Genomic DNA, 12,745 nt, shown 5'->3' with positions numbered 1-12,745 from the left:
AACGCCTACAAACACTAAACTGTAGAATTTAATATTTCAGGAATGTTTCTTGCAGACAACCAACCCCATCAAAGTTTCCACTTGGTTCAAAAGTTATCTTATGAAAGCAGAATAGTAAGTTAGAGTTTTGTTCAAAGCCTGATTATCATGAACTGAAGTATTTATTATCTTCTATGCTTATAGTACCACATTTGGGCAATGCAAAGTTGAGTAATACATATTTTCTACCTCCCAGGACGTCAAAGATTAGTGAAGGAAATAAGCAAAACATACAACTAATGACAATATAAACCAGACTGTGTGGTGTTTTTTCCCGTTTTTAAAGCCCTAATTGTGATTATAAGCAATTGCTAAATGAATACAAGGGTTGAGTCAGGAGTGGCTTCACAAAACTAGTAACGTTAAAGGACGATTAAGATATGGAAAGATGAGATGCAGGGCAAGGGCATTCCAGGCAGAGGGCACAGCATGAAAAAAGGCAGAGAAGTAAGTGAAAACATAGCACAGGTGGAAGTGGGATAGAAAATGGTAGATGTATAGCCAAGATAGGAACACAGGGATAGTGGGTGTTTTTAGTGGAAGAACGGAGGAAATAAATGATAGGTGATAAATAACAGTTGAAGGTATGGAAGTGGATGAACTAATTTACGAAAAGTAGACTATACAATAAAAAGGAAAAGGACTGAGGAAGGGGTGTCGTAGTTATTATTTAAGGGCTAAGCAGAGGAAGAAGAATTAGCAAACATGCAGGTAGAAAATCCATCAGAAAAGTATTGAGGTTTGAAGATTCATATTATTTTCCTTTACTTATTTTTTTAATATTAAAAAATTACTGGACTTTATTTTTTAGAGCAATTTTAGGTTTACAGAAAAGTTGAGAAGAAAGTACAAAGTTTCCATATACTCCCTTCCCTAATCCTTCAGTTTCCCCTGTTACTAGCATCTTGCATTGGTGTGGTACATTGGTTAAAATTGATGAACCAATATCGACACATTAATATTTACTAAAGTCCATAGTTTATATTAGGGTTTAGTCTTTGTGTCGTACTATTCTATGTTTTTTTTTTATTGTACTTCTCAATGTTCTTTTTCACTTTAAAGATACATCTTGATAATGAGTTTATTCCTCTCTTATTCTTCCATATGGTATTTTATAATTAGTCATATTTAAAAATTTTTTCAAAATTAATAGATCTTTTCCTGAGAGTGGGAATTACAGATCTATCTCCTCTGTCTTTACTTCTGGTTTCATGGAGCTATTTATCCACAGTCCAAAGTAGGTATCAGAAAAGGAAATATTCATAAATATTTGTAATCACACTTCTAGTATTTTCTACTTCTAATTTAAATGAACCATAGGTGTCACACTTCTTTTCTTCCTTTTAAAAGAAATATTTTATATGGGACTATGGAGAGCAAATGTTAATAGTGTTTATTTCCATATAGATTATGAGTAATTTTTATTTTATGCTTTAAACTTTTTCTATATTTTTCCAGAAATAACATCAATACTTTATAATTGGAAAAATATGTGTTAGAGACAACTGTTGGTTTGTACAAAAATTTTTTTGTTTGTTTTTTATTTTATTGTGGTAACAACACTTAACATGAGACCTACCCTCTTAAGAAATTTTTAAGTATACGATATATTATTGTTGACATAGGTACAATGTTGTACAGTAGATCTCTAGAGCTTATTCATATTGTTTAATTGAAACTTTATGCTTGTTATGCTTTGAGTCCATGAATTTGACTATTTTAGATACCTCACATATGTGTAATCATGCAATATTTTTCTTTCTGTGACTGACTTATTTCACTTAGCATAATGCCCTCAAGGTTCATTCATGTTGTTGCATGTGAGGTGGTTTGTTCCACAGAAGTTTGTGGCAATCGGTTTGCAGGATATCTGACACAGATCAAAAAAATTTCTTTTGGCGGCTTCCCTGGTGGCGCAGTGGTTCAGAATCTGCCTGCTAATGCAGGGCACACAGGTTCGAGCCCTGGTCTGGGAAGATCCCACATGCCGCGGAGCAACTAGGCCCGTGAGCCACAACTACTGAGCCTGCGCGTCTGGAGCCTGTGCTCCGCAACAAGAGAGGCTGCGATAGTGAGAGGCCCGCGCACCGCGATGAAAAGTGGCCCCCGCTTGCCACAACTAGAGAAAGCCCTAGCACTGAAACGAAGACCCAACACAGCCAAAAAAAAAAAAAAAAAAAAAAAAAAGTAACAAATGTTCAAGTACAATTGGTGTCTTTTAAAAAAAAATTTCTTTTGCTTTTGTGAAAATACAGAGGAAAAATCTAATGTTATTTTACAGTGAAAATATGTTATATGTTAACAAAGGAACCCTTTTTACAGAAGCCCCTAGAAATAAAAGGAAAATTAAGGCCAAAGCAAAATTCATGTCATGACTTAAGAGCACTTTACTCCCAAAGATACAAAATCTATTAATTTAAACAGTGGGACTTCTGTCCACAAGAGTACCAAATATTCTGAATGGATAGAAGACTCGAGCTGTAAACTGATGGACTTTTGTGGTCTAAAAGCAGTTGAGAGTTTCTACCCCTAAGAAAAGATTTCTCATGTTACAGCAATTGAGGTTGTGAAAAATGTATAGAACAGATTGTGTTTCACTCTTTTTATGAGTGAAACAGCTTGCATGGCTTATTGAAGGTGGGTTAATACTGTGGGAATCCTTATTCCATTCACAACTCTGAATACGTACTTATGGTATTTATACGTCTAGAGTTTAAGTGATCACTCATTACCATCTGTACATGGATAATTTTTACCCTATGAACTATTGGTTCCAAAGTATTGTTTTGACATTATACACTATAATTGATCTAAACAGAAGTAAATACCACAAGAGTTGGTTCTCCAAAACAAAATTCAGCCCAATAATTTCCACATTATTGTGAAATCGAATATACTCATCACCCACACTTAGTTCACTACATAGTCAAAGTAAAAGTTTGGGAAAGTAAGAATGAGATCTATGTAGACATTATCATCACCCGCTTGACAAAAATCCTAAATGAAATCAATTGAGACCCCAGAGTTCAATTTAAGAAAGTTACATAGACCTAGAAGTCCCAAAATTTATCAAGTATGGCTGTTGGCTGATATTTATGGCCTCCCTTTCCATTTGTATTCTACTGTTTCTTTTTAATCATGGTACAGTATAACTTGTCTAAAATTTTTTCAAGGACTGAAGATTCAGAAACAAAACTAAACAATTTGAAAGCAAAACTTCTTGGGATTATAGATGCAATCTAAAAAATAGAAGCATAGGATATGGGAAATCTTTATAGTTTATAGCTTTTTAGACATTTTAATAGCAGCCAAGGCATAATAGGTACCAAACAATCAAATTCCAGCTACAAAGGATTGTTTTAAGACTCATTTTAAAAGTTTTATAAACAGCTTCTCATAATCATAACACTTCCCACCAATTAAAAAAAGGAGGGTGGGAAAGCACATGGATTAGACAAGAGGATTATTGTTAGACATAATTGATGTTATTTATTTACAAGTATGTATTTCTAAATATCAGAATAATTGAAGTTTTGTGTTGAGTCGTATAATCAAAATTTGTCTAAAGTTGGAGAGAGAAAATATCCTGATAGACTGCTGTATTGATTAATTCCTAACCTGAGTTGTAATGCATACTGACCTGACTAATATAATCTGAAACTATTAGGTCAATATTACTGTAATTATCTAATTCTGAAAGTTCATACACATATGGTTGGCTCTAATAACCCTTGAATATGTCTGTAATTCATTGAGGAGTTTTGACCTGTTCTAACCACCACAGCAAAAAAGGAATCAATGGGAGTGTTCAATTGTTAAGGAACCCAAGAAGAGAGGGAAGAGAAATTCACATTCCTAGAATGCCACTATATATCAGATATCATGCTAGGCACTTTACATGGGTTATTTACTTAATATTTCCAATAATCCTATGAATGATATATTGTATTATTATCCTACTTCACAGATGAAAAAAAATAAGACTTAAAGGGAGAAAGTGATATGTAGGTGACACTTAGTTCTTCTTTGTGATGAAAACCCAAACTCATGAGGATAAATTAGAGGAAGCTGTTTTAAGACAGTGAGGCTGGGCAAAAAAACATGTCAGATAAGTTTCAGCATGAACAAATGCAAGGTGACATTTCTTTACAATATATTCAGAGAATAATGGTAAGTCATTATTAACTACTCCTGTAGTTAATAAGATACTAATCCAAGCTGTTATAGCCAACACACCAATAAAGGATTGAGCATCACCAAACACTAAATGTAAAACTAAATTGAAAACACTGCTCTACCCTTCTACAAACTACAATATATCCAGATCCATTCTATTCTACTCTGCCTACTTCATCTCTAGAAATAAATAATGGAATCAAAAAAGGCCCGGATGAAATTGACTGACTTATTTAAGGGAAAACGACACGAAGTTTTTTAGGTTAAAAATATAGATTCTTGGGCTTCCCTGGTGGCGCAGTGGTTGAGAATCTGCCTGCCAATGCAGGGGACACGGGTTCAAGCACTGGTCTGGGAAGATCCCACATGCCGCGGAGCAACTAGGCCCGTGAGCCACAGCTACTGAGCCTGCGCGTCTGGAGCCTGTGCTCGGCAACAAGAGAGGCCGTGATAGTGAGAGGCCCGCGCACCGTGATGAAGAGTGGCCCCCGCTTGCCGCAACTAGAGAAGGCCCTTGCACAGAAACGAAGACCCAACACAGCCAAAAATAAATAAATAAATAATAAAAATTTTAAAAAAATATATATAGATTCTTCCATCCTCAGAGCACTTTATGTGAAATGTTGGTCTAGACTCTGGAGTATGATGGTAAGAAGGATGAACATGCTCACTCATCTCTTTTCCAGTAACTCATGTGACAAACATCAGATACTGTGCAGATGCTAGAAATCAAAATGACAATGGTATCTTTTAGTCACCTTCTGTCTAGACATCCCTGCCATTTTACTGTGACCTGGGATATAAACACAGACCTGTGCCAGGCTCTACCTATCCTCTTGGGCCTGGAAAAGCAATTCCATACTGTTGCATTGGTTTTCCTCAACCCCTGACCTACCCCAACCCTGGTCCTATATCATCCTCCCATCCTTTAGGGGAAGGCTAGTTAAAAAAGTATAGGGACTTCCCTGGTGGGGCAGTAAGACTCTGTGCTCCCAATGCAATGGGCCCAGGCTCAATCCCTGGCCAGGGAACTAGATCTCACATGCATGCCGCAAATAAGAGTTTGCATGCCGCAACTAAGGAGCCCGCCTACTGCAACTAACCTGGCGTAACCAAATAAATAAATAAATATTAAGAAAAAGTTTGTTGTCCTAATTTCTCCCTCCAGCTGGCCTGGGCTTCATTGGGGAAGATGTCTCATATGTGTTGAACCCTAGGATCAAAGTCCCTGTGTCAACTTCAAAACCGTGCAGAAATGGAAGTGACAAAACCTATCATTGTTCCTAGCCCTTGTTATTTATGTAGAGTAAAATATTTTAATCAGGCCTTAGTACAAACAAGACAGCACATGAAGACAATAAATCTACAGTACAATTTCTAAAATATTTATTTGATAAAGTATGGTCAGTTTAATGAATATAAACTCCATTAATATTAATAAGTTCATAACAGGAAATATAGGGACCTTTGAAATAAGACATAAATATAGTAACTACAATTGAAGTGGAGATTAGAGCTAGCCTAGTGGTAGCAGAAAATCCCAAAGGGCTGGGCTCCTCCCTTCCCAAGGTCAGCCCTGCACTGAGCACAGGAGAAGAATGAAAGCCCAAGCACCATGCATTTTCTGACTGGCTTAGATTACAAATCCACTGAGCCAAAGTCTTTGGTTTGGCCATCATTTTATCCATATAGTTATCATAATCTCTTTTTCTGGCCCCGAGTACCTCTCATACATCTGCCCCTACTAGGTACATGAGCTTTTGCTAAAAGCAGTTTGTTACTGGTTGGGTTCTCTGGGAAGCAGACCCTGAGATGGAAATTAGCACATGGGAAGTTTATTTAGGAATCTCTTAAAATCAACACTTATAGGGGAAGGGAAGAAAGAAAGAGTGGGCAGAGGGAGAATTTGGCTGCAATGTAGCCACAACGAGGTCTTACCTGACTCCATGGGAAGGTCTGAAGTTAAGATGATCCTTGCGCTGTCTCCTGCTGAAGTAAAGGAGCCTGATGGCCAATAATGTTGAACATCTTTTGCTGTGCTCGTTGGCCATTTGTGAATTGTCTTTGGAGAAATTTCTCTCTTTTTTTAATCAGTAGTGTCTAATCTATTTTTTGTACAGAAGAGGAAATAAAGGAACATAGAGTTATTTTCACAGGATTGCCCAAATAAAATCTGAGCAGGGCATACAGCATTTCATTCCCACCTTCTTTCTTTCTTTCTTTTTTAAAAAATATTTATTTATTTATTTATTTCGGCTGCACCAGGTCTTAGTTGTGGCATGCGGGCTTCTTAGTTGTGGCATGCAGGATCTAGTTCCCCAACCAGGGATCGAACCCAGGCCCCCTGCCTTGGGACCGCAGAGTCCTACCCACTGGACCACCAGGGAAGTCCCTCCACCTTCTTTCTTGAATGACCCGGGATCATTGACGCAACCAAGCATCACAAGGCCTTGGCATAAGCCATTCCAGAGTCTAAAGAATTTGACTTAAAAGTCAAGCAGGGACTTAAAAGTCTGATTCTATTAAAAATGAACTCATATATATATTTTCAAGCGAACTATTCTCAGGGGATTCTTAAGAGTCCTTTCTCAAAATGACTAGGTTTCACAATTAACCTTTGTGAATTTTATTTTTTAAAACATTATTTATTTATTTATTTATTTTTGGTTGCATTGGGTCTTTGTTGCGGGCTTGTCCCTGGTTGTGGCGAGCAGGGGCTACTCTTTGTTGCGGTGTGAGGGCTTCTCATTGTGGTGGCTTCACTTGTTGTGGAGCACGGGCTCCAGGCGCGGGGGCTCAATAGTTGAGGCACACCGGCTTAGTTGCTTCGCGGCATGTGGGATCTTCCCAGATCAGGGTTCGAACCGGTGTCCCCTGCTTTGGCAGGCAGGTTCTTAACCACCGTGCCACCAGGGAAGTCCCCAACCTTTGTGAATTTTAAGCAGAAGAACAAAATTAAGCTGTTAAAGGATCAAATGAGATAATGTATGACAAAGGAAATACAAGGGATTATCATGATTAAATATGTTTCTTGGTTTAGCACAATATTTGCCCTATGCTAGAAAGTGAATAAGTAATTTTAAAAGAACTAAATTATAGTTTTTTAGGCTCTTTAAAAATTAATTTCTTCCTTCCAGCTTTATTGAGCTATAATGACATATAGCACTGTATAAGTTTAAGGTGTACAGCATAATGATTTGACTTACGTACACCATGAGATGATTATGACAGTAAGTTCAGTGAACATCCTTCATCTCATATAGATACAAAATAAAAGAAAAAACAGTTTTTTCTCCTTGTGATGAGAACTCTTAGGGTTTACTCTCTTAACAACTTCCATATATAAGATAGAGCAGTGTTACTTATATTAATAATGTACATTGTGTCCCTAGTACTTATTTATCTTATAACTGGAAGTTTGTAGCTTTTGACCACCCTCATCCAATTCCTCCTCCCACCACTGTCTGTCTCTTATGACCACAAATCTTATCTCTTTTCTATAAGTTTGTTTGTTTGTTTTTGAAGTATAATTGACCTATAACACTATGTTTGTTCCTGGCGCACAACACAGTGATTTGATATTTCTATACATTTTAAATGATCATCACAGTAAGTCTAGTTACCATCTGATACTATACAAAAATATGACTATATTCCGCACACTGTACATTTCATTCCCGTGACATTTTGTAACTGGAAGTTTGTACCTCTTAATCTCCCTCATCTATTTCTTTTATCCCTTTACCCACCTCCCCTCTGGCAACTACCTGTTTGTTCTTTGTCTCTACGACTTGGTTTCTGTTTCATTTTGTTTGTTCACTTGTTTTATTTTTTAGATTTTACATATAAGTAAAATCATACAGTATTTGTCTTCTCTGTCTGATTTATTTCACTTAACATAATATCTTCTAGGTCCAAAAGTTGCAAATGGCAAGATTTTATTCTTTTTTATGGCTCAGTAATATTCCATTGTGTATATATACCACATCTTTATCCATTCATCTATTGATGTCCACTTAGGTTGCCTTCATATCTTGGCTATTGCAAATAATGCTGCAATGAACATATGGATGCATATATCACTGTGAAATAGTGTTTTTGTTTTCTTCAGAAATATACCCAGGTGTGGAATTGTTGGATTGTATGGTAGTTCTATTTTTAATTTTTTGAGGATCCTCCATACTGTTTTCCATAGTGGCTGCACCAGTTTACATTCCCACCAACAGTGCACAAGGGATCCCTTTTCTCCACATCCTTACCAACACTTGTTTTCCTTTTGATAACAGCCATTCTGACAGATGATATCTTATTGTGGTTTTGATTGTTTGCATTTCCCTGATGATTAGTGCTGTTGAACATCTTTTCACGTGCCTGTTGGCCACCTGTATGTCTTCTTTGGAAAAATGTTTATTCAGGTCTTCTGCCCATTTTTTAACTGAGTTGGCTGGTTTTTTTATATTGAGTTGTATGAGTTCTTTGTATATTTTGGATATTAACCCCTTATCGGATATATCATTTGCAAATATCTTCTCCCATTCAGTAGGCAGCCTTTTCATTTTGTTGATAGTTTCCTTCACTGTGCAAAAGCTTTTTAGTTTGATCTAGTCTCATTTGTTTATTTTTGCCTTTTTTTCCCTTGCCTGAGGAGACATATTCAAAAAAATATTGCTAAGGCCAATGTCAAAGAGCATACTGCCTGTGTTTCTGGAGAAATTTCTATTCATATCCTTTGCCCATTTTCAGTTAAATTGTTGGTCTTTTTATGAGATTTGAGTTCTTTATATATTCTGGTTAAATGTCCTTATCAGATATATGATTTCCAAATATTTTTTCCCATTTACTTTCTTTTTTTTTTAAAGATCAATTTATTTATTTATTTATTTTAATATATTTATTTATTTATTTTTGGCTGTGTTGGGTCTTCGTTGCTGCATGTGGGCTTTCTCTGGTTGCAGTGAGCGCGGGCTACTATTTGTTGTGGTGTGCGGGCTTCTCATTGCGGTGGCTTCTCTTGTGGAGCATGGGCTCTAGGCTTGTGGGCTCAGTAGCTGTGGCTCGCAGGCTCTAGAGGGCAGGCTCAGTAGTTGTGGCGCATGGGCTTAGTGGCTCTGCGGCATGTGGGATCTTCCCGGACCAGGGATTGAACCTGTGTCCCCTGCATTGGCAGGCAGATTCTTAACCACTGTGCCACCAGGGAAGTCCCCCCATTTACTTTCTTGATAGTGCCCTTTGAAATACAATTTTTTTTCATTTTGATGTCCAATTTATCTAGTTTTTCTTTGCTTGTGCTATTGGTATCATATCTAAGAAACTATTATCTAATCCAAGGTCACAGGTATGTTTTCTTCTAAGAGTTTTATAGTTTTAGCTTTTAAAGTCTTTAATTTTTAGCTAATTTTTGTACGTGAAGTGCAAGTAACAATTCAACATGGACAACAACCTGTATACTATAACACTTGACCAAAACACAAAGCAATCCAGTGAGATCCTCTGAAGGCTTAAAGTAAACAGAGAGATTCTCTATTAGAATCCCTGGCTGTGTGTACTCAAAAGAAAGAGCAGCACACAAACACTGCAGCTCTCAGCAAAGTTGCCACATTCCATTCAATATCCTGAATACAGTCTGCAGAGACCTGTGGTGATCCTGCATGTATAATAACACCTTCCAATACATAAGGACTTACAGCACCTGCCTACGTCAAATACAGGTCTTTTAGGCTCAAGGGATGATGATACCCATTCCCCAATGTTGGTATAGGCAGGTGACTGACAAGCCTGTCCCTAGGGCTGTAGACATGTAAATCAGGGCAGGTAAACCAGGTGCGGGGGAGGGCAATGCAAAAACTTTTAAAGAAATTAGATTTCAGGTTATGCTGATCAAATCTATTAGAGGTAACCTTTAGAAAGTTTTGAAAGCAGTAGCATTTTTAAGAACTATTGGGTTGGCCAAAAAGTTCCTTTGGTTTTTAAGTAAAAATAAAAGACACATTTTTCATTTTCACCAAGAACTTTATTGAACAACATATTCACCCTTTTGTTCCACCACCTTCTGCCATTTTCCAGGCAACTTCATAATTCCATCTTCCCCAAACTTTTTATCTTTTTGAGCAAAGAACTGTTACAGGTGCCTTTTATAGTCTTCCAGGGAATTGAGTTTTTTTCCATTAAGAGAATTTTGTGAAGACCGAAATAAATGGAAATCTGAAGGTGCAATTTCTGGTGAATACGGCGGATTAATCCAAACTTACCAGCCAAGCTGTAACAGTTTTTGCCTGGTCATCAAAGAAACATGTGACCTTGCGTTATCCTGATGGAAGATTATGCGTTTTCTGTTGATTCATTCTGGATGCTTTTCATGGAGTACTGCTTTCAGCTGGTCTAATTGGGAGCAGTACTTGTTGGAATTAATCATTTTGTTTTCCGGAAGGAGCTCATAATAGAGGACTCCCTTCTAATCCCACTGTATACACAGCATCACCTTCTTTGGGTGAACACCGACCTTTGGTGTGGTTGGTGGTGGTTTGTTTCACTTGCCCCACGATCTCTTCCTTTCCACATTATTGTACAGTATCCACTTTTCATCGCCCATCAGAATTTGTTTTAAAAACGGAACGTTTTTATTACATTTCAGCAGGGAATTGCATGAGAAAATACGGTCAGGAAGGTTTTCTTCGCTTAACTTATGTGGAACCCAAACATCAAAGTGATTAATATAACCAAGCTGGTGCAAATGATTTTCAATGCTTGATTTGGATATTTCGAGTATGTCGGCTCTCTCCCGCGTGGTATAACGTTGATTGTTCTCAGTTAATGTCTGGATTTGATCTCTATCAACTTCAACTGGTCTACCTGACTGTGGAGCATCGTCCAGCAAGAAATCTCCAGCATGAACTTCGCAAACCACTTTTGACACATTTGATCAGTCCCAGCACCTTCTCCATACACCGCACAAATCTTTTATTGCGTTTCAGTTGTGTTTTTACCTTTCTTGAAATAATAAAGCATAATATGCCGAAAATGTTGCTTTTTTTCTTCCATCTTCAATATTAAAATGGCTACACAAAAATTCACCAGTTTTGATAAGCTTTTTTAAAAATGCACGCTGATATGACAGCTGTCACCATACAATCTAACAAAATTGTTTTGAATGAAGTTAAAGACAACTAAGCGCTCCTAGAGCCATCTTATGGAAAAAAACGAACAAACCTTTCGGCCAACCCAATAAATTGATGTGTGCTCAGGAAGAAGTGTTCTTGATAAATGTCCTGGCCAAATCTCAGCTGAAGAAAAACCACTGCTCCCATGGTTGGTTGAATGGTTGTGTTTAAGAGAGCTTTAGGCTGAAAGAAAGGGTGAAGTTCAAAGCTAACTGAATACATCTGGGACACAGGTGTGACTAAGCCAAGGAATAAAAGCTGAAGAATTAGCTTGTAAAGCTTAATGAATTAAACTGGTTGAATTTAAGTTGGTCTGCAACTGTAGTCTGCCTGCTCTTACATTGTTTGCACCCCAAGATTTCCCTATAGGAGAGAAAAGTAGCTTTACTATCTAATCAACCAATCAAACATGCTGTGTTGAGAAGGAATAACTGATAAGTTTTAAGCTTTAGGTAAAATACAGGAAATTTTCCATTATTTCACTAGTGAAAAATGGACATGTATGAGCAACAACATTCATTCATTTACTCATTCAACAAATAGTTATTGACCAGATATGTGACAGGTCACTAGGGATATCACAATGAACAAAACAAAGTCTTAACTCTCATGGAGTTTATATTCTAGTGTTGAAGACAGATAATAAAAATATATTTTTCAAGTGGTGATAAGTGCTATGACGCAAAGAAGGGAGCAGAGTGACTGAGAGTTTCTGTTCAATATAGGGCAGCCAGAGAAGGTGACAACTGCTCTGTTAACATTAACAATATTAATCAATATTGTGCAATAAAATTGTCAACTACTAAGCATTTTTTTTGGTGACTACAAGAATAAAAATAGCAATATTTGAGTACTTCTAGTGCCAGGCATTATTTAACTTACCCTTACAACAAATCTGAGGTAGGTATTATTATTATTTCTAACTTACAGTAGGCAAAACTGAGCCTTAGAGAGGCTGTTTCAGTTATCTATTGCTATGTAACAAAGCATCTCAAAGTTACCAACCTAAAACAACAACTTATTTGCTCTTAATTCTGAAATTTGGTCAGGTCTTGATGGGACCAGCACATCGGCTCACATGGATGGCTTGACTGGACCTGAAGGATGCACTTCCAAGGTGGCCTCATAAATATGGTTGGCAAGTTGGTGCTGTAAACTGGAAGCTTAGCTGGGACTACTGGCAAGGGGCTTCACTTATCTTCCACATGGCCTCTCCAAATAGCAAGGTTGGGCCTCTCATAGCGTGGTGATCTCAGTGTACTTAGACTTTTAAATGGCCACTAGCTTCTTAAATGGCCACTCTAGGGCACAAATGTGGGAGCTGCCAGGCCTTCTTAATACCTGGGCTCAGAAGTCTCAGAATGTTTTCCTTG

This window comes from Eubalaena glacialis, chromosome 3 (genome assembly GCF_028564815.1).
Source record: "Eubalaena glacialis isolate mEubGla1 chromosome 3, mEubGla1.1.hap2.+ XY, whole genome shotgun sequence".
NCBI classification, from domain to species: Eukaryota; Metazoa; Chordata; class Mammalia; order Artiodactyla; family Balaenidae; genus Eubalaena; species Eubalaena glacialis.
The sequence above is the reverse complement of the archived record's forward strand: the minus strand, read 5'-3'. Positions refer to the sequence as shown.